Source organism: Saimiri boliviensis, chromosome 14 (assembly GCF_048565385.1).
Source record: "Saimiri boliviensis isolate mSaiBol1 chromosome 14, mSaiBol1.pri, whole genome shotgun sequence".
NCBI classification, from domain to species: Eukaryota; Metazoa; Chordata; class Mammalia; order Primates; family Cebidae; genus Saimiri; species Saimiri boliviensis.
Window position 1 is genome coordinate 70,519,560 of NC_133462.1, and position 26,827 is coordinate 70,546,386.

General features: G+C 35.3%; 1 long non-coding RNA gene across 5 annotated transcripts in view; it reads right to left on the reverse strand.

Moving 5' to 3' along the window:
- Window positions 1-26,827, reverse strand: part of LOC141581077 (uncharacterized) — a 292,842-nt gene that overhangs the window by 154,378 nt on the left and 111,637 nt on the right. For all 5 annotated transcript variants that reach the window (XR_012513562.1, XR_012513560.1, XR_012513559.1 and 2 more), the window contains one exon: window positions 18,359-19,086. This is a non-coding gene — a long non-coding RNA (uncharacterized LOC141581077). The remainder of the gene's footprint in view (window positions 1-18,358; window positions 19,087-26,827) is intronic.

A 26,827-nucleotide genomic window follows, 5' to 3' on the forward strand; every position in this document is an offset into this window, starting at 1 on the left:
CCCAGAATAGAAAGAGAAAAATGTTTGATGTAGTAGAGGTCAGGCATCATAGACTTTATAGAATTTGTCAATAGTTTGAGAAAATAATGGCTAAAAATTTCTCCGTTTTGAAAGAAATAAAGAAACATTTGTCTACACAGCTAAAAAATTCAACAAACTCTATTTAGGACAAATTGAAACAAACAGACACCTAATATAACAGAATCAATTTTTTTTTTTTTTGGAGTCTTACTTTATTGCCCAGGCTGGAGTGCAGTGACATGATCTTGGCTTACTGCACAACCTCTGCCTCCCGGGTTAAAGCAATTCTCCTGCCTCAGCCTCCCGAGTAGCTGAGACTACAGGTGTGAGTTACCATGTTGGGCTAATTTTATATTTTTAGTACAGATGGGATTTCGCTAGGTTGACCAGGCTGGTCTTGAACTACTGACCTCAAGTGATCTGTCCACTTCAGCCTCACAAAATGCTTGGATTCCAGGCATGAGCCATGGCACCAAGCCAAAGATATAATCTTGAAAGCCACAAATGCTTTATTATGTACAGAGATCTTTCATAAGATTGACAAGTTTTTTCTCTTCATGAACCATGGAGGTCAGAAAGCAGTGAAATGACATATTCTGGGATGAAAGAAAAAGCTGACAATCATGAATTCTGTATCTAGCAAAACTAGCCTTCGAAAATGAAGAAGAAATGAATACATTCCCAGATAAATAGAAACTGATACATGTTCCTCACAGTCCTGTCTTATAAGAAGTACTAAAGAGAGCCCTTCAGACTGAAATGAGAGAACATTGGATTATTCAGCATTCTGCACAGAAACAGAACCAGCAGAAAGTCTACAAGTGTGTATGTGTGTGTGTGTGTATGTGTGTGCAATTTATTATGGAATATGACATACGTAATTAGGAGGCTGAGAAGTTCCCCTATCTGCTCTCTGTAAGCTGAAAGCAAATGGTGTAGTTCAGTCTGAGTTTGAAGCCCTAAGAACCAGCACAGCCAATGGTGCAACTCCCAGTCTAAATCCAAAGGCCTGAGAATCAAGGGGCAGGGTCATGCACTCATGTAAATCCTGGATCTTAAAGCCCTAAGAATCAGGAACTCTGATGTCTGAGGGCAGGAGAAAGACGGATGTCCCAGCTCAAGAAGACAGAAAAGTTGCTGTTTCTTCACTTTTTTGTTCTATTAGGACCCTCGATATATATTAGATGATGCCCACTCTTGGCAAGGGCAGAATATTTTTACTCAGTTTACTGATACAAATGCTAATATCTTGTAGAAGCACCCTTACAAACACACTCAGAGCTAATGTTTTACAGCTCATCTGGTCATAGTTTAGTCCAGTTAAGTTGACACAAAATTAATTATCACACATATTAATTGGTAACTCAAAACCACATGAAAAACTAAAAAGCACGGTAAATGTAAAGACATAAATAAATATCAAAGAATATATATCTTCTGTTTGTAGATTATATAAATATATCCTTTGTAACTTTTGCTTCCTATCTTAATAGTATATGTTAAGTTGATGGACATACAATGTATAAAGATGTAATTTGTAACAATAAAGCAATAAGGTGGACAAAGTAATACTGAAGCAAAATACTTGTATGCTATGTTAGATTGCTAAATCTACCATAATAAAGCACCAAGGACAGGGTGGTTTAAACAAAGAAAATTTATTTTCTTACAGTTCTAGAAGCTAGAAGCCCAAGATCAACGTGTCAGCAGGGCTGATATCTACTGAGGTCTTTCTCTTTGGCTTATAAATTGCCATCTTCTCCCTGTGTGTTCACATGTTTTTCTCTCTATCCAAATCTGTGTCTATATTTCTTCTTCTTATACTAAAACACATCATATTAATTTAGAGTCCATTCTAATGACCACATTTCAACCTAATTACCTCTTTAAATACTCTGTCTCCAAATATAATCCTATTCTGAAATACTGGGTGCTAGGATTTCAACATATTAATTTTGGGTAACATAAGCCCATAATATGTACTACTGAACATAAGCTGGTATTAATTCAAACTAGATTATTATAAGTAAAGATGCTTCATGAAATTCCAAGGACAACCACTAAGAAAACAATCGAGAAATATTAGCAAAATATAATAAAGGAATTAAATGTCAAAAGGAAAAAAATCAATTTAACAAAAAAATGGCAGTAATGAAGAAATTAAGAAACAAAAAGGACATGGCAGGTGAAAAGAATATACCAACATGGCAGATGTAAGTTCTACCTTGTCAGTTATTACATTAAATATGAATTGATCAAATACTACAATTAGAGATTGGAAGAATGGCTAAAGCAATGATCCACCTATATACCTTTGATACTTTAGACTCAAAGATACAAATGGATTGAAAATAAAAGGCCAGAAAAAATATATACCAAATAAATGGTAATCAAGAGAGTTGGAGTGGTTATACTAATATCGAAAATTTTAAAATAGACTTTAAGACAAAAAAATTGTTACAAGAGAAAACAAAGGATATTTTATAATGATAAAAAGTCAGTCCATCAAGAGGATATAACAATTATAAACAGAACAATGGAACCCCATAAATCCATGAAGTAAATAATGATAGAAATAACAAAGAAAGAGACAACTCAATAATCATCATTGGTGACTTCAATACCCCACTTTCAATACTGGACACAAGATCCCAGGATGTAGAAAACATGAACAACACTGTAAATGAACTAGACCTGAAAGACATCTGTAGAACACTCCATCAACAACAGCAGGATACACATTCTTCTCAAGTGCACGTGGAACATTCTCCAAGACAGGCCATATGTTTGGCCACAAAACCAGTCCTAACAAATTCAAAAGAATTGAAAACATACAAGTTATGTTCTCTGAGCCCAAAGAAATGAAATTTAAAGTAAATAACAAGAAAATTTGAGAAATTCACAAATGTGGGGAAATTAAATAACATTTCAAAGCAATCAATGGGTCAAATAAGAAATCACAAAGTAAATTAGAAAATGCTCTGTGATGAATAAACAAAAACACCACATACCAAAACTTAGGGAATTAAGTGAAAGTAGGACACAGAAGGAAATTTCTCATTGTAAACATGTTTTTTAAAAGTTCACAAATCAATAACTTATATTTCTACCTTATGAAACAAAAAAAAAGAAAGAAAAATCTAAACCCAATTAAAGCAAATGGAAGAAAACATCAAAGATTAGATTTGGGATACACAAAATTGACACTAAGAAAACCAGAAAAATAATCAATGAAACCAAAAGCTGATTCTTTTGAAAAGATCAACAAACTGACAAAATGTTAGCTATACAAACCAAGAAGAAAAGAGAGAAGACAAATTTCTCCTTCAAATGATACCTATTTGTCTTCTTAAATTTTGTAGACCACCTAATTTTCTATCGCTTCTCATCCTTTAAGCATATTTTATCTGTACATGACTAACTACATTATAGAAATAATAACTAAGGCTGGGTGCTGTGGCTCACACCTACAATCCCAGCACTTTGGGAGGCCGAGGCGGGCAGATTGAGCTCATGAGTTCAAGACCAGTCTGGACAATATGGTGAAACCTCGTCTCTACTAAAATACAAAAAAATTAGCCGGGTGTGGTGGTGTAGGTTGAAGTAGGAGAATCACCTGAACCTGGAAGGCAGAAGTTGCAGTGAGTCGAGATTGCGCCACTGCACTCCAGTCTGAGGGGCCGAGCATGACTCCTTCTCCAAATAATAATAATAATAATAATAATAACAACAACTAAACAGATTAGTTATTTAAAGAAAGAATTGGGAGAGTATGGTAGTTATATTACAGTATTTCTCATAAATATCATCAATAACAACTAAGTTTCATTGCTGATTATTACAGTGCTACCTAGTTGGGAAGACCTAATCAGAGTATTTGTAGTAATTTAGAAGAAATATGAAGCTGAGGCTTTTGGCTAACCCGTATTTATATTGGTGACCTTCTCCTACTCTTTAATCCTCAGAGATGTATGATCAGTAAAATCAAAGACCAAGGCCATGATTTTATACAGCTGTATAACTACTCAAGGTGAAGGTTTAACAGCAAGCTTCTTGCCATTGCTCAAAGGTATTTCAAAGCTTCAACACAAATGCTCACAAATTATTTGTAATGTCCTCAATTCCTTTCTTGAGTCTCTAGAGCTCTCACACTTTTTTAACCTTCACTTCCAAATAAGTACTTAAAAAAGAATCATAGAAAAATGTCATTAATTAGATAAATCCACAGCCTTATTTTCTTTTCTTAGCTGATTTCCACAGCTTCCTGTTTGCAATCTTTTTCTTTTCCGTATTTTCTCTTAACATTTCCTATTACACCCTCTTTCGCTAATACCTTTTGAGATGAAAAGTTCACTAGAACAGTGAGGAAGTGGAGCATTAGCCCTTCCCTGACTTCTCATGGATAAACTAAAATGTACTAAAGATTTTTCCCTTAGAACAGAATCATGTCATTGCCTATAATCCTAATTTTTTAATTTGTCTGTGACAAAATTATTTGAAATGAGCTACTTATTAAACAAGATTAAAAAGCTTCTTAAAGGCCGGGCTCAGTGGCTCATGCCTGTAATCCCAGGATTTTGGGAGGCCAAGGCAGGTGGATCACCTGAGGTCAGGAGTTTGAGACCAGCCTGCTCAACATGGGGAAACCACATCTCTACTAAAAATACAAAAAAAAAAAAAAATAGCTGGATGTGGTGGTGGGGACCTATAATCCCAGCTATTCAGGAGGCTGAGGCAAGAGAATCGCTTGAACCCACAAGTCAGTGGTTGCAGTGAGCCGAGATTGTACCACTGCACTCCAGCCTGGGAGACAGAGTGGGACTCTGTCTCAAAAAAAAAAAAAAAAAAAAATAGTGTAGCGCTGTTTTGAAGGACTTTTTTTTTTTTTTTTTTTTTAGGTTTGAGCTTCTGCCAGAGGTCTCTTCTTTAGATAACATATTTCAATTCAAGATAAAAGAGTGTTACTTGGAACATAATGCCCCAGTAATCAATTTAGGTTTGAACATTTCATAAATTCAGAGCTTAATGTTTCAGTTTGGGGTATTCCTTATGAGAATCACTTTTTAAGAAAGTTTGGATCATTTGGCTTTCTGAAGATTGCATAGATTTTATGAGGCATGACGATGAGTTAGCTATAAAAGCATAAGGATTCATGGATTCTATGTCCTATTAAATGCACATAAGTTTAAAAGAAAGCAGAGAATTGGGCTATGTAATATGCATTTCAGATTTTGCTGAATACAGATATTTTAAAGTAGATTAAAGTGTTAGCCAAACCAAAATTCAGTTAAATATACCCAATTCTGATTTATACCATGGATTTAAGTCCTCTTCCCATTGGGTTGCTTCCCAGAGTGTGCATTATCTGTTCATTGCTTTGAAATATAGATCAATTTCAGTGAAAAATTACATAAACAGAAATAAATTATTTTGCTCTGCTGCATCAAAAATGAAATACAATCTAACATAAAATTTATACTCTGTATCATTGGGCTTGGTTTTTTTTGTAGGTCAAAAAAAGGTTTTTTTGGTACCTAAAAAGCTATTATGATAGTTTTGTATTACAATAAAAACCCTACTGATGTGCACCTGTAAGGTTTAAAGTTATTTTCGTTGTCATTTGTCTTAATGCCTTTGATCTTACTTTCAAATTTCACTTATATTACAGCTGATGAAATGTTACTTTACAACCAAAAAGTATACAAACATGTTGGCTTGTTAAATATCAGGCAAACACAGATTAATGTGACTTATTTAATGTCACCTCTAATAACTATAATAGTAAAAAAAAAAGCCTATGTATTTTCTCAATTTCAACTATAGTACATAGAACACTAGAGTATGTAGGTTTGTAACTACATGTTTGATGTGACTACTATTATGGTCAGTGCTCTCAAATACATTTTCATCTTTAGGAGATACTGTATATTGTGTTCTGTTTGGTTTTAATAACTCTCATTAAAATTCAGATAAGTATCTGAACTTTACTCGAACTATCCAAATTTCCTTTAATTTGTAATTCAACTCTGAAAATCTCATGAGAACAGATGCTCTTGTAGCTTTTCCTTACTTCCTGCTTCCACTGTGGGAAACAGGTTTCCACAGAAATTCTTAAGACACGTAAGTCTGAATGGATGATGCCTAGTGACTTTTTTCCATTGAAATTCATATTCAATATTGTTTTTATCCAGTTGAAATTTCAGTTCTTATCTGAACTTACCTTCTCATCTGAAGAAAGCTTAGTATCTCTATTATGTTATAGTAGTTTTAGTCTCTGTTTTCTCCTTGAAAATCTTTCCTTGTTAATCCTCTGTGACATTGGTTTTTCTCAATACTCCATCTAGAAATATTTCATCTCTTGATTCTCCAGTTCCAGTTACACCTTCTTAATTTTCGCTTTGACCTTTGCTTACTCTGAATGATCCTGCATTGTTTGGTATTTTCCAGTCTCTTCATCCACATGGTACATATACATTGAGCACATTTTATGTGTCTGACACCGTTACATGCACTGAGTTTAAAGAAATAAACAAAGGAAGAAACCCCCAAATCCTGCTCTCATGGAACACAACTCCTATTGGGAGTAAGCAGATAAGCAATACAAAATATATATAACATAGCTGTAAGGGTTATGGGGAGAATTAAAGCAGAGGGAGGAAAGAAAGTGTTGGGAAGGGGCATGATATTAGTAAGGCTGGTAGGTAATTAAAACTTAAGGAAGTGAAGGTATAAAAAAGAGCTATCTGGGGGAAGGCCACTTAGGCAAAGGGAAAGCATCTGAAAAGACCTGGAGACTGGTGTATGCCCTGTATAACATTTGGCTTACTTTTCTTCTCTATATATTGTGTATTGCCATGGACTATGTCGTCAACAGATACACTCATCACTCCTGTTAAATAAAATGCATAGGAAGCCATTGGTTTGGACTGAGTTCCTGCACTTAGTCCCAACAGACCAAACCGAACTGGAGGCACTGATGCTAAAGTTCCACAGCCCAAACCAAAACTAACTGACTTCACATCTGACCTTCTAAGAAACCAGAAGTGTGAGAGATAATAGCCAAAACCCCAAACAGACCAGTTTTAACTGGCATGATTAGAAAGCCCTCCCTCCTTTAATTGCTACAAGAAAAGTAACTTTGAAACAACCAATCCACTTTTTGTTCTCGGTTTCTGCTTTCAGCAACCCATTTCTCTTTACAAAACCAGTCTCCTCACTAAGCCCATCGGAACACTCATTATATTTTACAGAATAAGGTGTTTCTAACTCTAGAATCACAAAAGCCAATTAAGATCCTGAAACTAAATGTGTTGTAATTTTATCTTTTATCGTTCTGGCAACCATGAAAGGACCCCAATGACACAGCTGACAAATACTTAGACCCCTCGAAGAACGCAAGAGAGCACTTCTAACCCTTTTTGAGTTTCTCTGTCTTCAAAGAGCTGGGGTTTGCAAGTTTCTCTCAAGTAAAAGTCTGCTCTTTTTTCACTGAGCCACTTAATCTTACGGCTTTCAAATCCAGGGTTAGCTTGCGTTATGAGAGAGTACTTGACCTTTGGGTTTGCAGGAGCTGATGAGTTACTGGCAATAACTGCAGTTTTAAAGGTAGGTGACAGCAGTTGCAGTAAGTGGTTTTTACTTCAGGAGGCACAAACTCTGGCTTTTGGAATTTGCAGGCATTTGGGTACTGATATGATTTGGCTCTATGTCCCCACTCAAATCTTATCCCAAACTGTAATCGCCACGTGTGAAGGGAGGAATCTGGAAGGAGGTGACTGGATCATGGTGGTGGTTTCCCAATGCTGTTCTAATGATAGTGAGGGAATTCTCATTCGATCTGATGGTTTTAAAAGTAGCAGTCCTCACCCCCACCTACACCACAAGCTCTCTCTCCTGCTGTTATGTAAGAAGGTGTTTGCTTTTCTTTCACCTTATGCTATGATTGTAGGTTTCATGAAGCTTCCCCAGCCATGTGGAACTGTGAGTCAATTAAACCTCTTGTAATTAAATTACCCATTCTCAGGTAGTTTCTTCATAGCAGTGTGAAAATGAACCAATACAGGTGTTATCCTCTTTGTTTTTATTGCACACTTACTTAGGTAAGGGAGGCCACAGGTGTCTGACTGGGTCAGATGGAAACTAGAAAATTATTGGCTAAGTAGGTCAAGAGGGTCTCAGAGCCAAAACCACAACTTGACTGGTAGGCATGAGTTGGACACCTAATTGCTCTAGAGTGCTTACTACGAAAAAATAAAACTCCCGTTTTAGGATAAACTAAACACAGAATTGGGTAGTGCCTGTGAGCCTCAAGAAAATGCCCTTGAAACAAAGTGCACTGTGAAAGCATTACACAACCCAACCCTGTGGTGTTTTCCTCTCAGGCTTTTATCTTGGCTTTGAGAGATCCAAGATTCAATGACACATTAGGATCCTTAATTTCTAAGGAACTAAGTATTAATTTCTAAGGAACTAAGCACTGTGTATATTCCAGCTATTTCTGCCTTAACATATGTAAGCATTTGGCATCAGAAGCTGCAAATACAAAAATGATGAAATCTTACTAAAGATAATTTAAAATTACAATAGCCATTAGAGGGAATGTTCCAGATGAAGAACATTGCACTTAAAGAACATTGCACTTAAAGAACTCTAACGAGGGTTCCCAAATTAGGCCAATCTGGAGTCACATCTATTGATGTGCAGAAGCTTCTAAAAAGATTTCCAAACATTTTATAGCCTCTTTTAAAGGATGCTTTTCAAAAGCAAATGAAAAGCTTAAGTGACTGATTGATAAGAATATGGAATTGGCTAATCTTGCTTAGTTACTATCCTATGGAAGAAGAAGGCCAGAAGAATGCAATAGTGTTTATAAAGGTTAGGACATCAGGTCAAGTGCGTTTGCTTCTTCATCAGAGCTATCCAGGCTGAGTCCAGGCATGAAGAATGCTTTATTTGCCCTATTTGTTAATGGGCTTCTCCCTGGAGTCATTAATCTTAAAGTTAAGAAATAAACTAAATTGAAAAGACCACTCATGGAACTAAATCAGTCTCCAAAATACACCTTTCTGGATTTGGCTGGCTATTTTGAAGCCTTTTGTAAAAAATTACATCTATAAAGAAAATCTCTGCAAATTTTTACATTGAAGAGAGAGCCTGGGTCTAAACAAGATTTACTTTTGACCATTTTGTCTTAACTGGGCTTTCTACCTACACCTATCTTTGCTAGGGTAAATGGGCTCTTCAAAGAATAGATGATAATTTGTAATAAGTTCTGTCTGAGTGTGATGAAGTCTCCTGTCCTGTGATAAAAGTTACTCTTCTCTAGTTGCTATAACTCCCTGGGGAAACGACTGATGACAATTGAGGCCCTTTGGGAAAGTCTGTCTTCAGGCAAATAATGAAAAATCAGAAAGACCCATCTTGCATTGTATTATTTTCCAAGTGCATTTAGCTCAAAATAGTGAATCTATCAAAGCAATATATTTTGGGATGGCATGTCCTGTGCCCTGAGCTCCTTCAATGGCTAGGTTTGTTTAAGAAGGAATTCAAGTATAATTGTTAAGAATGAGGAAATTAGGTGGACATTAATGGGATACATTAGTCCTCCTTTAACCAAGGTTTTCCTTTCTGTGGTTTTAGTTACCCAAGGTCAAATGCGGTCTGAAAATATTAAGTAAAAGATTCCAAAAATAAACAAATTATAAATTTTAAATGGCCTACCATTTTGAGTAGAACGATGAAACCTCATGCTGTTTTCCTCCAGCCCATCCAGGATATAAATCACCCCTTTGTTCAGCATAAATAGGCTGTATGCATTACCTACTAGTGAGTCATTTTGTAGCTATTCGATAATCAAATCAACTGTTCTCATATCACAGTGCTTATGTTCAAGTAACCCTTATTTTACTTAATAATGGCACCAAAGTGCAAGAGTAGTGATGCTGGCAATCAGGTATGTCAGTGAGAAGCATATCTCTTTGAAAGGTAAAAGTTTTTGACCTAATAAAGAGAAAAAACAGTGTGCGAAGTTGCTTAACATCTATGATATTAGATCTCCTACTTCTGAAATTGTGAAGAAGAAAAAAGAAATTTATATATAGTGTACACAGGGTTCAGTACTATCTGTGGTTTCAAGCATCTACTGGGGGGTCTGAAAACATGGATAAGGTAGCCTACTGAAACAACTGTTGCAAAGATTCTAACAGCGAGAGCAGTCTAGCATAGCTGACTCCATCTTGCTTTCAGCCTCACAGGCTGGCTGTCCTTGCTCATTCCTGGGCATAGGCCAAGCTAACCATGGGAGGAATTTAGCTTACAGTTTAACTTTGAACCAAGGATGGTCACAGTCCCTCCTTAAAACTGAACTCCCTTTGTAAGACTAATGAAAGGACACGAGATTAGGATTATGCCAGTAGCCTGAATTCCGGTAAAATGTAGGTATGTATAGTCAAATGATCATTGTTCCATAGCTCGCTTTCCTGTAATCCTTTACTGCTCAAGAGTCATGAAGCCTGAGGTCACAGATTTGTGACTTCCTCACTTGCTCCTATAGATAACATCACTATTGTAAAACCCAAGATTGGTCTTCTGAGATGTTTTTCAAATCTTTGCATTCCAGGACCCACAACTAACTTCACCTGGACTGTTGACTCAATGGGTCCTGTGATGCCCCCTCCCATAAACATAAAAATTATGTTATTATTATTAAATAACATAATAAATAATAAATAACATAAATAACATAATAAATAAATGTCATTTATTAAGCCAGAGGCTGACTCAGCATGAGGGCCATTTTCCACACTTCTATAATTTGATTCCCAACCAATTGGCAGCACCCATTCCCTAGCCCACTGCCACCCAAATTATCCATAAAAACTCAAGCCTCTGAGTTCTCAGAGAAGCTGATTTGAATAATAATAAATTATTGTTCTTCCACTTAGCAAGCACTGTAATTATTAAACTCTTTCTTTGCTGCAAAAATCTGGTGTTCTCAGTGCATTGACTTTTCTGTGCAGTGGGCAAGATGAACCCATCAGGCAATCAAACTATTGTAAAAGTTTATAGATGATCTTGTCATAATTTCAAAAATATTTTTCAGTCACTTGAAATCTTAAAGTCACATCATGGTAAATAAAAAACATACATGAAATTTCTAGGTCATTTCTAAGTAAAATACTGAAACATTAATTCATGAATATAAATTTTGGCATCTTTTTATATGATACAGAAAAGCTAAGTATTTTTGGATCTGTTAATAAATATTTTAAAGTAGTATGAGAAAACATATTTATAAAAATTATGAAATGGTGCTCACTATAAAATTATGATATAAAATAGTTCAAATTTGCCTACTTGTTAGTTTTTACTAGAAATTAAGGTCATTAGGTGTTAAAAATCCTAGTTAGTATATGGTAAGTAAAACTAGTGATAATAGAGAAACAACTGTGTGTGTGACGAAAGTAAGGCATGTTTATACAGCACATTATAAATCATGAGAATATGTTCTTGTTAAGGGAGAAAGAGTAGTTTTTCTACTAAAGTAGAGTAATTAGTTGTTTCAAAATTTAAAAAAGCAGGGGATGGGGGAGAAGTAAAGACCAAAAATTGAATAAATCAGAATGCTGTAGGTTTTTAGAAGATGAATCCTGTAAAATGAATTTTAGTTGGGAGCAAGCTGGCAAAGACATTTATGTAAGTTTTTCTAAAAATTCATCATTAGTATCAAATGCTAAAGCAAAACTAGAATTTCATCCTCTCAGTTTATACAATAAAGTTTTCTTGGAGTATTGATATGTTCTTAATAGGACACACCAGAAGGTTTTTCTTTTCCTTTTAGATAATTAGCCCGGGAAACAAAGATTCTGTACTTTATCAAGATGATTCCCCATCCTCCATGTTGTTATTTATTAAGCCTTTGATTATTTAAGAAAACTGAGTCTTCTTTACTAAAGAGCTAAGGTTTTCTATGATTGTCTTTTAAAATTTGCCTTTATAAGCTTTTAAAATTGTCACTATGGTTGAATGAATGATTGTTATTTCACAGTGACCTGTAATCCTGTTTTGATCAAGTGTTTTAAAGCTTTTGATATTTTTGACAAATCTCCCAAAACTAAATTCTAAATTAGATCTTTTAAACCTTTAATAACTTTGGGATTTTCCAACTGTATCCCTGAAAAACCTTAAAGGATGTTTCTCTCACCTTGTAAAAGAGAGATATTGGACTAATTAGGCTTGTTTGATATGGAAAGCATTGTAAAATAATACATGATGCTAAACCTTAGGTTATATTTATGTATATGTTATTGATATGACCGTCTCAAAAATTGTATGAAATTCCTAAATATGTGATATGTTATTAATCATAATTCTGGTTTTTAGGTTAAAATGTTGTGCGCCACCGAAATAACCAAATTTCCTTGTGAGCCACATCATTATTATAATAAACTCACATCAGAGTTCTAACCATGGCCATTTTAAGTCTTTTTGTCCACAGTTAATTGCTTTATTATGATGCTTTTCTGAAACCTTTTTGCAAGCAACTATACAAACAACCCTCAAATTATGATGAGGTTCAGTCCTGATGAGCCCATCATAAATTTAAAACATTGTAAGTAGAAATGTACATAATACAATTATAAACCCATTATAAAGTCAAAAGATCATAAGTCAAACCATCGTAAGTTGGAGACCACCTGTAAATCTAAAGTACTATATTTTCAAGTAGATTCATGCAAAGGGTAGAATAGAATCATAAGTGCAGGTTTCTGATAACTTTAAGATCATATCATTGGACTGGGTAAGAATTTCTAGAACTCTAGTGAAGAAACTGATGAGTTTGGGAAACTGCTAAAATCAAGCAGAACAAAAATTAACTGTATAAGATTGAATGAAATAATGAAGAATTATGGGGTTTTATGTTTTTTTTTTTTTCATTTGAAACATTGACCATTCTTGCTGGAAAATAATAAATTTTCCAGATGTGAAGTAACATTTTTCTTTTAAGCTATCTAACTATACCTTAGAGCAATGTGGCAAATTATACTTCTGTAAACAGAATAAAACATTTACATTTTATCTCCTTTTGACCCTTCCAAGATTTGGAAACGATAAGTGAATATTTTACTTTTAAGGCAATATAGTTACTTGCATAAGTTCAATAATAATATGTTCCCTTTTTAACAGAATACAATTAGAAATATTGATTATATTAAAGCTTAGGCTGGAATGATATATTTGTGAATGTGACTAGAACTAATTTATAGACACTACATGTGAAGTCTGAAGCCTGCCTTGGTTTGGCTTCCTAAATTCTAGAGGTTTTTCAAAGTCCAGTCTGAGATTCTTTGTCAAACAGCCCAGTGAAGCAAACAAAACTAGCCTATGTGGTCAACTGCTATTTGGGGCATACTTATATAAATAATCAGGCCAAGTTTAGTCAACTACATATATTTGGTAAACAAATCTGTCTTACTCTGATTATCTTTGGTAGAAGTGGGGGTGACTACAGAGATAAAAAAAACTTATTTTTCTAAATAAATATTATAGTTCACCTTTAAAAAGTTCTAGCTGTGTTGTTTGCAAATTTTTATGTATCTACCTGTAGAATGATCTAGATTCTGAATTATTCTAGTTTTCTCCAATGTCTGGCTACAACTCTTCAAACTAAGAACAAGAATTGCTGTTCCTGAAGCCCTGTAAGCTGAACCTGGACAACTCAATGTAAATTTCAAGGAGCAAGTCTCATGCCTGATGTATGGGATACCTAGAGAGTTCAACAAAATGCCTGATGCCCTAACCGGAGACATATAAACTGGAACCCAGAATGAGAAGTTGATGACTTCATGCAGTGGATACCTTTTCTTAAGGTGTTGAACTAAGACTTCCTATCAATAATGGAACCCTTACCTCTCTTAATTTTCCCTTGCTTATGCCTACCTTTCTCACTTGGCAGGATAATGCTGTGGTTAAAATCTCAAAATCAGTAGTTTGTGCAGGCAATTTGACAAAATGTCAGATCTGTCATGCCAAATCCAGATCTCTATATGACCTAAGGGACTTTTTAGCCCACTCAGTGGGTAAACTGTAGCAGTATCTATAATGCAATTATTGTTTGACTTGTACTAGTGGCCCCCTTTTACAGAGTCATACCTCTAGACCCATTTGTTCTAACTCCCTGCTTTAATGTACCCTGTCATGGGATACTAGATAATATATTTGCTACCTACTGGCTGAACAAGAAGGAATCTGCACAGCAGCTGACACTTCTTTGTGCACAGGAATAAGAAGAACAGACGGGCTGCTTGGCTAAAACAGGCAGATTCCTCATCTGGCTCATTCTTTCACCTATTTGATTTTTGTTGGTTTAGTTTATGGGTATCCTAGCTAAGTGACAAACTACAAACTCTTAGTATTATTATCCAGATAGCCATAATAGTATTCTCCCTGGCATGCTGTATTCTTTCACATATTTTAAATGTTTGCATGTAGCCATATGTCTAACGTCAAATGATTTCTCTTTAGCCGGAATAACAAAAACTCAAAGAAATGCATGATCATAAGGATACCATAAGCTACAAATAGCATGTTGAGTATGGAAACCCAGAATTTTGACAACTGAGAGTAGAAATAATGCCCTAAGCTTTGGCCAAACTCTCACATAGGCCCAGCAAACCAAACCAAAATGGAGGCACTTGCGCTCATACCTCCATGCCTAAACTAAGCTGTTTATCTGACCTGAGAAATCAGAAGAATGAAGGAAAATAGCCAAATCCCCAAATAGGCCATTTTAGCCAGTGGGATAAGGAAGTCTTCTCTGCTTTAACATTTACAAAGAAAGTAACTTTGAAACAGCCAATCTACGTTTTGTTCTCTGATTCTTCTTTACTCAGCCCTTTTCTGTCTACAAACCAATCTTCTCTGTTCAGCTCACTGGAACACTCATTCTATTTTATAGAATGAGGTGTTTTATGACTAGAATTGCATTAAAAAGCCAATTAAGAGCTTTAAACCAAATTTGTAGTAATTTCTGTAATTATTGTAATTGTTAAAAAAGTTACTGTAATTGTTTCTTTTCACACTCCCAAATTTACATCTCCATTTTGAGTGCCATATCTCAAACTTTCTGCGCAATATCTCCACGTAAATGTCTTATGAACGTTTCAAACTAAATATAATCTCAAATCTCATGTGTTCTTCCCCCTGAAATATATAATTTTTCCTGTACTTCTCCTTTTTTTTTGAGACAGGGTCTCATCATTCTGTCAGGCTGAAGTGCAATGCCACGATCATAGCTCATTGTAGCCTCAGCCTCCTGGGCTCAACCAATCCCCTTACCTCAACCTCTGAGTTGCTAGAACCAAAGGCACGTGCCATTGCATTCAGCTAATTTAAAAAAAAATGTTGTAGAGATGCTGTACTAGTTCCTCCTCACACTGCTATAAAGAACTACCCGAGAATGGGTAATTTATAAAGAAAAGAGATTTAGGCTCATGGTTCCAAAGACTGTACAGGATACCTGGCTGGGGAAGCCTCAGAAAACTTCCAATCATGGCCAAAGATGAAGGAGAAGCAGGCACAATCTTCACATGGCAAAGCAGGAGAGAGACAGAGTGAAGCGGGACATGCTACATACTTTTAAACAGCCAGATCTTGTGAGAACTCACTCATTAGCACGAGAACAGCAAGAGGGAAGCCCACCCCCATGATTCAATCACCTCCCTCCAGGCCCCTCCCTCCAACATTGAGGATTACAATTCTATATGAGATTTGGGTTGGAGACACAGAGTCAAACCATATGAGATGGGGTTTCATCATATTGCCCAGGCTGGTCTTGAACTCCTCGGCTTAAGCAGTCTTTCTGCTTCAGCCTCCCAAAGTCTTATGACAGAAACATCAACTTAGTGATTCAAGCCAAAAAACTAGGAGTCTTTCTAAGTTTCTTGTTTCTTATTTTCTCTACATCTACTTTGCTTTTCCATTTAATACTAATTATTGAGAAAATACTTTGTGCCAGCTGCTGTGCTTCATGCTGTGGGTGAAAGATTAATCACGTGCTGAATGTTGGTTCCTTTGTATTTCTCTGTATTTCCACTGTTACACCCTAAGTATCTTGTTGAGATTATAATAACAGTCTCGTCACTGGTCCCTATGCACTCAACCTTCCATCCCTGGAATCTTTGCTTTTATAGTTATCCTTCTAGAATATCAAAATTAAATATAATCGAGAATGATATTTAGGAAAAAAATCTTGGATTTTAACATTTGGGAAACAATTATTACATTTTAACTTTTAAATAAAATGCAAAATTTTTCTTAAAAAAAAAAAACAGTAAAATACAATGGATGCTGCTTTGGGCAAGACAGCAAAGAATCCTAACAGCGTGTGTGATCATGGACCAATAACCTCCGCTGTCCTTACCTAACTCTTCTCCTTTTCAAAACAAATGGCTTGGACTAGATTATATCTTCAGACACTTATAATCCTTATTTTCAATAAAAAGCAAATGACAATTCTACTATAATGTTAGTCTCAAAGGAAAAGATAGATTTTCTATGTGGTAGTAGATAAAACTGAATATCCTAATCTAGTTAGTAGATAAAACTGAATATCCTAATAATAAGACATCCTGTTAATTTTCACTTTACAAAAAAAAGTACTTTACTTTCCCCTTATCTACAGTTTCACTTTCCACACTTCCTGTGATCTGCAGTTAACTGTTGTCCAAAAGTATTAAATAGAAAATTCAGAATTAAAAATCTATCAGTTTTAATTGCATGCCATTCTGAATAGCAGGAAGTCTTGTGCTGTCCTGCTTTGTTGTGAGTTATCTACTTGGGTTGTGAATTATCCCTCTGTCCAGCATACCCAGGCTGTTCACACTACTTGCCATTAGTCATTTAGTAGCAGTCTCAGTTATAAAATGGACTGTCACAGTGTCACAATGCTTGTTTTTGAGTAATCCTTATTTTACTTAATAGTGTCCCCAAAGCACAAGAGTAGTAATGCTGGCAGTTGGGATGTGGCAAAGAGAAGCCATAAAATAATTCCTTTAAATGAAAAGGTAAAAATTTTTGACTTAATAAGGAAAGAAAAAAAATTGTATGCTGAAGTGGCTAAGTTCTGTGCTAAGAATAAAACTTATATCATAAAATTATGAAGAAGAAAAAAGAAAGTAATGCTAATTTTGCTATCACACTTCAAACAGCAAAAGTTATGGTCACAGGGCCTATTTATTAAGTGCTTAGTTATGATGGGGAAGACACTGAATGTGTGAGTGGAAGATAGGAATATAAACATGTTCTGATTGATGGCAATAAGGTTTGGTAATATTTGACGTCTTAAGCACCCACTGAGGGTTTTGAGATGTATCTCTCATGAATAAGGACTGGGGGGACAATTGTATATGATCTGATATTCAGTGTAGCCTAACCTGAAAAAAGTGACTTCTATAGTTATTTTCTAAGTATAGTATTGTATTTTTATTGCTATAGTATTATAGTTTGATTCTACCAGAGAATGTTCCAGAATGTCTCAAAATACAAAATCACAAATTAAAGAACTAATAGGAAAAAATAAAAACAGAATTGAAAACAATGAGGCTCTGGGCAAGTTATAAAATCCCCATATTAACTAAGAAATCATATCAGATGATTCCACTTGAGAGCTTAAAAAGCAGAGAAATAGGCTGGGCGCGGTGGCTCAAGCCTGTAATCCCAGCACTTTGGGAGGCCGAGGCGGGTGGATCACAAGGTCGAGAGATCGAGACCAACCTGGTCAACATGGTGAAACCCCGTCTCTACTAAAAATACAAAAAATTAGCTGGGCATGGTGGCGCGTGCCTATAATCCCAGCTACTCAGGAGGCTGAGGCAGGAGAATTGCCTGAACCCAGGAGGCGGAGGTTGCAGTGAGCCGAGATCGTGCCATTGCACTCCAGCCTGGGTAACAAGAGCGAAACTCCGTCTCAAAAAAAAAAAAAAAAAAAAAAAAGCAGAGAAATAAATAAATAGCAGCCTTAAAAAGAAAGCACCCCACCCCAATATTCCAGCAAAATTACCAAACATTTGCTGAAAAGAAAGAGAATTGCTGAAAGGTTAGAAAAGCCCTGGGAAAATTTAAACCACATTTCTCCTTCTAGTATTATTAAGGAATTTATTGACATTCTGTAATGGGAATATTTATAAATCATTTGTCTAATTATTTGCCACATATAAAATAATTACAGATTCTCTAATTTATGTCCCTCTACAACTTTGCTCCTAAACTCCATCTGTACTCCGATATCTACTATGCATCCTAAAGTTAAGGTATCAACACAGTTTTTGATTCCGCTTACCCTTTCCCCTAACTTGTTCCTCTTCTTGTTTCCTCCATCTCTGTGAATGACACCTCTGAGTACTGAGTTTCTTTCTCAGGCAAAAATGGTGGCATCATTCTAAATCATTCTCCTTCTCTTGCTTCCCCATGTGTAGTGCCAGAGAAAATCCACTAGTTCTACCTGCATGATATACATGAAATACAGATTCTTTTCAAAAAAGTCTCCATTACCATCCCATAATCTCACTTTCATATTTTTCCTGGACTACCTCAACAGCTCATTATGTCAGAAAGACACAGCCTTTGGGTTTTCTTTTGCTAGTAAATAGAATAGTTTGCACCAAGTCACCTTTTCTTTTCATTACAAGACTGAGACCCAGCCCTTTGAAAAAATGTTGATCTGGAAGAGGAGTGATGTCTGTGGCTGTGGGAGAAAGAAAAATTTTTCACTATATATAGGATATGGCTAGTATAAGACCCAACTTTTGGCTGCATTGGCAAATGCCCTGTTTTAGCCAGCTGAACAAGCTTCTGGAAAAAAGGATGTACCCATAGAGACCACAATAGGCAGGCTGCAGTACAGAAGGATTTCAGATCATGTTTTCCTGTTGTTTGAGTTGTGGTGGGAAAGTGTGCGGGAAGATCCGGCATTGGAGAGGGAAGAATGATGAGGCTGGCACGATGGAAAAGTAGCTACATTACCATCCTCCAAATGTAGAGAAGTAGAGAAGGAGAATTACGTGTAAGCTGAAAAAGAAAAATAGAACAAAAATGAAAAAATAGAAAGCCTAACTTCCATTTTATCACATTTCCACACTGTTGATGGCCATTAACCTCTTCATCTCTCATCATGTTATCCAAATTCCCTTCCAGAGCTCGAAATAACTGACTATTCTAGGGGTGCTGAGCAGAAAACATAAAGTTTGCCTGAAAATGTGGTGCTGTTTGCTGATCCATTGCCTGGAACTAATTGTTTCATAAAGACAGCTTGCTTCTGGCATTCTATGCTAAAATCGAGATGCTTGACTTTTCAGCCTCCAAAGCCTAAATGTTTGGCATGAATACAGAAATCTGGCATTTTTCGATGCTCATATGTCCCAAAGCCAGAGAGCTGAAAAACACTAGGAGTACCAACACTGGTGTCCACTTTGGAATATTTGGCCCAGGAAAACGTATATTCTCATGCCGCAGGAAGTTGGTTTTGCAAAATGAAGGCTGAATTGGGGCCAACAAAAAAGCACCATTTGCCAGAGTGCAGATGAAATGTGATAGTTTGCTGCACAAAGTTTCCTTTTAAAAGTTATTTGCAGCTGCCATGACATATCTTTAACATTGTAATATGCAGAATTGTTATTTAGAAATTCCAAAAGAGAGAAACAAATCTCAATTGTTTACATTTAAACATCATGTAGTAAAATACTAAAGAATAAATGTAAACATTATAGATTGGACAAAGAAATGCATGAGAAACATGGCTCAAATCACAGCATAGACTGAAATGATCCAAAGTAAAAAAAAATTGTTATTTTCATGGAAAAGCTAAATTTACAATGATCTTAGTTAACAGACCTGCTGATGATGTGCTGTGAGAAAATACACTGTTTTGGAAAGTATTTAAGTCTTTTAAATTAATATGATGAGGGAACTCCATTGCTTTTAAAAGAAGCTTTTAATCCTTCACAAATAAAAGTAACCTTAATTACACTTGTAATTCCTTCTGAAGACATAAACACAATTATAAAAATTCATTATGTCAGATTTATGGGTTTAGCAAAATTCATTAAAGATTTGATTTCAAAGTCAGAAACTACATGTAACCAACACTAGACTATTAAAATAGACTAAAATTTGGCAAGCGCATAGGAAACAGAATGTTAGAAAAAATGAAGAGAAAAATCCAGAGAAAGGAAGAAAGGAAAGAAGGAAGGAGACAGTGAGGGAGGGAGGGAGGGAGGGAGGAAGGGAGGGAAGGAGGGAGGGAGGGGGGAAAGAGGGAGGGAAGAAAGAAGGAAGGAAGAAGAAAAGGGAGGGGGAGGGAGAGATGGAGGAAGGAAGGAAAGAAAAGAAAGAGGGAAGGAAGAAGGAGAGGGGAAGAAAAGAGAGAGGAGGAAAGAGGGGGAAGGAGAGGAGGGGAGGAAATAGAAGGGGAGGGAATGGAAGGAAGAAAAAGACCAATGAATAAAGAGCAAAATACAGAAGACCAAGGGGAGAGGGTTTTAACTTTATTTTCATTTTATTTTATTCAACAGTAACTTAGAGAGTGTCAAGATGCAGTTTCTGATGCTAAGTTTTTATTCTCTAATGACATTAGAAATAGTTTAAGGTGCAAAGCATACAGGTAAAGTGTCTATAAAAAGTTGTTTCTGAGTTCCCAGTTGATGCATGTTCTTATTTGGAGAGATGATAGTTAATGTTGGAGACAGCTGTAACATGTTCTTCATTCCATATCTATTTACCATCCACACTAACTTGTCCATGGATTTACTGCTGTTTCTCTGAGATATTAATTGCAGAAATGGCAAATTTTTAGTGAGAAGAAAACCACTGACCTGGGCTGATTTGCTTTTTGGTGGCTCTCTATTACTCTTCACCTTATAACACTAAAAGCAAAACACCTAGCTCAGGAAGCCAGACTTCTTGAATTCAAAATTGGCTCTCCCACTTACCCCACCATGTGACACTGGACAAGTCATTTAACATCTCTTGGCACAATTTCCCCACCTATACAATAGAAGTAATAATCATAATGCCTACCAGAAGGTAATAAATACGAATTAAATGAGATAACCCAGGTAAAGTGCTTAGTATGGAGTTTGGAATTCAGTAAGTCATGGCTATTGTTATGATTGTGTTCTGCCCATATGCGTGGTTGAAGAGCACACATGAATAAATAAAGTTTGGTTTAATCCACTTCTCCTGTACCCATATTAATAAAGCACATTGTCTTACTGTCTAATTCCAGTCTGTATGCCAGAGATACTTCATGCAATAGACTACATGTATTCCCTATATTTCCCAGCCTCCTTTCCAGTTAGGTTGAGACCATGTATCTGTGACCTGGTCAATGCACAGGAGGAAGTGATGAATGTCACTTGTAGATCCACCTGTAAAACCTTCAGCTCTCTCTTCCTCAGCCACTGCAGCCCTGAAGGCTGTGTGCACCGAGTGGTGAAGTGACTAGATGAAGGAGAGCACTCCACTCTGCATGAGAATTTTCATGAATGGGAAATAAATCTTTCTTGTGTTAAGCCACTGAGAATGTGTAGTTTGTTACTGTAACATTGCCTAGTATAATCCTCATTACTACAGTGACCAAAATGATGCATAACTCCTTGGTAGAGGGAATAAAATCATGTTATTCCAATTCCTTAACATGGCATTGAAGTTTGCTCTCTCAATTAAAAAATATTTCATTCCTCTTTTGTCTTAATTTTTCAGCCTGGCGCCATAGTTGTTGCTTAGCCATAGTATTGTATTTTATGTCCAATTTGGCATTATTTATTTTATTCTGAAGAGTATATTCACTATATGGTCTTAACGCTCTCGACTGTTTGCTAGAGCTAAACATTTAAATATAAACACAATGAGTAAGTTTCTGCTGATTCTTCTCTTTAGAGGATGCAGAATGCAAAAGGACCCTTTGAAATAACTATGGTGCAGGTAGGAATTGTGATACCACCATGTGGCATTTGTGCACTTCAGGGGCCCTCTCTTAACATTTCAGCGATGCCTCCATGGTTAATATTTATCTCAGTGTTGTTTTTCCTTTTGTAATTACTATGCAATACATTATCCTATTATTTCATGTTTACTTGAGTCACTAGTGGTTTTAAGTTGAGTGGAAAGATGAATGTACTGTAATTAGGCTATATTGTTAATTTTATTTGAAAAATTCTTTAAGGATGTTTTACACTTGGCACATCTAAAAGGTAGTGGAAACACCCAAATACAAAATTAGCAAAAGAACCAAAGATCTTCATTGTCCTACCCAAATGCCTAAGCACATATTTAAAATCAAAACAGAACAGTGGACTAGAAAATGAGAAATCAAGGACTAAAGTCATAATTGACATGTTGATTTGAACATCTTGAAGTTTTTAGAAGCAGACACTGAAATATCAAAGATTTTCATTAGGGACTATAATGGCCCTATAATCTAAAGTGTAGAATCTCCTTTAGGGGAAGGAGAAGTATAAAAGGAATGATACTGAAAGTCTCATTCGATAAGGTGATTTTAGTGTTCAAGACTACAGTTTTTCAAAGTAAGTATCTGTTATCAGGTGTATTTTTATGACATTATTCAATTAAAAGTTTTAAAAGCCATATTTGCAAAGTTATTTATATACTATAATAGGACTCCAGGAAGCTAAGAGTCCTGGGCCTGATATTTTATTGGAAAGCCCAATGTACAGTCACGATTATTTATGTAAAGGATTTTATAGACAGAAATAAAAAAGAAAGGATAAGACATACTAGTACTTCAAAAGAGTAACACATTTTGAATAATAAAAACACAGCTCTGTACTAAGTATTTATACTGCTCTGTAGAAGCAGCAAAACATGCCAGTAGAGAAGTTTTACAGTCCTTTTCTATCTGAATAACAATGATCTACTTTTTAAAAAAGTGTGTAAAAGGAATTGCTGTTTGTTTAAAGTTAAATTTGCTTTGGTAAAATAATAAGAGATATATTAGCAAATGATGTGAAGGAATTGCATGATTGTGTATATAATTTTGCATTTATACTGTTTTCACCTAAAATATTAAAGTAATTCAGCCTCAAATATTTTAAAAATACCTTTGCAAAATGAATTGTAGAGCTAAGTTCAGCTATTACCTGGACAGAAGAGATCTGTGTGGTGAGCTATTACAAAACTTAGAATAAAGGAATTTTGGGGGTGCTGGCATAAATTATCGAGTTTGCCTGCTGCAGGTTATTTTCATTTTAGCTCTGAGGATGCAAGTTACAGAAAGTTATAGCTCTTTGGAGATTTTCTCACTACTGTGATTTACTCATCAGGTATAATTCCCTTATAAGTTATCTTCATTTAGGAATTTCTTATCCTTTAAATTCCCTGGAAGAATATTCTATACTGGAGCATTCTTTGTAAAATAAGTAATTCATTTCACATTTGATTTGTCTTCTGAATGTGTATCTGGCAAAGAAAATTATCCTGAAGTTTGCTTGGACATGGCAATGGTTAATGACTTTATGTGCTAACTTGGCTGGGCCACAGGATGCCTAGACATTTAGTTAAACATTATCGTGGATGTTTCTGTGAGGGTGTTTTTGTATAAGATTAATATTAAAACTGGGAGACATTGAGATTGGTCTTCATAACACGAGTGGGCCTCCTCCATTCAGTTGAAGGTCTTAAGAGAACAAAGTGAATGGCCTCTCTCAAGCAAGAGAGAATTCTACAGCACAGAGCCTTCACACTTGAACTACAGCACTGGCTTTCCTAGGTCTTCAACCTGCCAGTCCACACTGCACATTTTGGACTTGCCAGCCTGCATAATAATGTGAGCAACTTTTTTTTCCTTCAGGTCTCACAATTTGTTTTCAAGCAATTTGTTATAATAAACCTTTTTATGACAAGTATGTGTGTATATACATACATACACATTATATATATGTGTATATATAATACATATGTATATATAATATATGTGTATATATATATAGATTAGTGCAAGAGTAATTGTGGTTTTTGCCATTGAAAGTAATGGCAAAAATCACAATTAATTTTGTATCGACCTAATATATACACACAGGTGTATATATGTGTGTATATATGTAATATATGTATACACACATACACATACACAGACACACACAACATTGTAAAAATACACAGAGATCATGGAATCATGACAGGCCCATGTTATCTTGAAAAGCTTCACAATGCCAACCCAGGGAATACTATAAATATTATATTGGTCCTGTTTCCCTGAGAAACCTGACTAATACAGGCAGTAAGTACAAACCTACAGACAGGTTATCCTGACTTATCCCTTGAAGGGAATATATTAACAATACAATTCAGGTGAGCATGAATTATGCTCAGCAACCTCCCCATGGCATTATTATGTTTTTATAAGAAAATCCAGGCAGTCTAAACTGTCTATGATTCTTTAAAAATGCCATGAGGTCTTCTTACAAAGTACATTAGGTTATATTTTCTTCTAGCCATGTTGAGCATTTTCTTGATTTGCTTATAATTCCAAAACTGAGGAAAATGGTAAGCAAATAAGTTTTCCTTCTAAAGTTCTGATGAATCATCAGAGAATAAATTGCTAGAGGATGAGTCTAACTTTATTTAGGTCTTGGAAAGGAGCCCCATCTACAACTGACATGAGAGCGGATCCTTAATAGATCCTCTTGAGGACATAAAGTTGAGAGTAAAAAAGCAATCAACTAAATGTCCATCTTCACAGCATGCATTTTTCCTTCTATGAAGTTGTTTAGGAAAAGTATGGAGGAGACAGAAGACAGATTTAGAAGGCTGGGTTCTATAGTATTTGTTGAAGAAACATTTTAAAAATATATAGAGATCATGGAATCATGTCAGTCCCATGCTATCTTGACAAGCTTCACAATGCCAACCCAAGGAATATTTCAAAGGTGGGACTCAAACCAACAAAAATCTTTAGGACATGAGATAGAATGAATAGAATAGCTGAATATGCCACAAATGGAAGAAAGATTCTAGAGATATAAGTTTTATTTATTCTCTTAATATACATTATTAGACATGTACTCTGTGTCAACTACTATGTTAAATGATAAACTATACAAGTTTTGAGCTTAGATTGGCAAGCCTGATAGGCAAAATAAATATCAACAAGAGATATATTAGCAAATGATGTAAAGGAATTAAGTGATTGTACAGACAATTTTGTATTTATAGTAACTGTTTTCACATAAAATATTAAAGTAAAATATCAACAAGAGATATATTTATAGTTTATCTTTATTTGCTACCAGCATATTCTTTAGTCACTACCATTTAAACATTTAAAAGCACGTCCTTTATTCAGATTTGTACAAGTAAATGTGAGTGACATGTGATTTTAAAGTATTTTGCATCTGATTTTCTGTTTTTAAGTGAACAGCAAATTACGCCACAGAGAAGAATTAGAAAAGAATCAGAACATAAGAGAAAGGAAAAAGGAGACAGAGAGAGCATCATTCATCTTGCTGAGAACTGAAATAGAACAAAACGTAGGGGAATGAGAACTTAATCTTGATATTGAGCTGGGACATCCATCTTCAGACATCAGTGCTAGGAAATTTAACACCATTGCCCCCATCCCCCTGCACTAGATATTAGGCTTTCAGGCTTGAAATAAATTAGAATGTAGGCTTTCCTCTTTCTCCAGCTTGCCACTTCTCAGCTACTATAATTGCATAAGCCAATTCCATATATATAATATGAACATATATGAAGCATATACACACATACTATATACATACACACACACACACACACACAAACACATATGCACACATCTCCTATTGTTTCAGTTATTCTGAAGAACCATAACTAACACAAATTTTGGTACTGAGAGTGGTTCTAGAGGAACAGAATTTTAAAAATAACTTTTCTGAATTTGATTTTGGGGTTTCTGGAATTGTCACTCTAATCTGATTCAATTTAAATATGTCAATGACTCTAAGAAAAAAGTTATAAATGACATGACAAATAATCCAAAATAACTGTCATAAAAATGTTCAATCATCTCAGGAAAACAATGAATCAAAAAACAAGAAATTAACAAGAAAAAACATTAAAACAAATTTTGGGGTAGATGAATACAATAACTGAATTGAACTATTTACTAGAGAGGTTTGGCAGAGACTCGGGTATGCAGAAGAAAAGAATCAGAAACCTTGAAGACAGAGCACTTGAAATTAACCAGAGAAGCAAAGGGAAAACAACAACAACAACAACAAAAACAGTAAATAAAGCCTAAGGAACTTACGGAATACAATCAAGTAAACGATTAGAGGATTCTACTTAACATTCAAAGAAGAATTAACATCAGTGTTTTTCAAACTCTTCCAAAAAATTGAAGAAAAGGGAAATCCAAACGTATGAGGCCAATTTGGAATTCTGATTCCAAAGCCAACAAATATTACAAGAAAATGAAACTATGGATCAATATCTTTGATAAATATAGATGCAAAAATAATCAACAAAACAGTAGCTAACCAAATTAATGCCAAATTTAACAGCACATTAAGAGGATATACACCATAGCCAAGTGGAATTTATCCTTGGCATGCAAGAATAGTTCGCCATATGAAAACCAAACAATATAAAACTCCGCATTATCAGAACAAGTGATAAAAATCAGATGATCATGTAAATAGATGTAGAAAAAACACTTAACAAAATAATACCTCTTTAAGACAAAAATACTGAATAAACTAGAAATAGACAGAGATTACCTCAACATAAAAAAGCCATATGTGAAAAACTAACA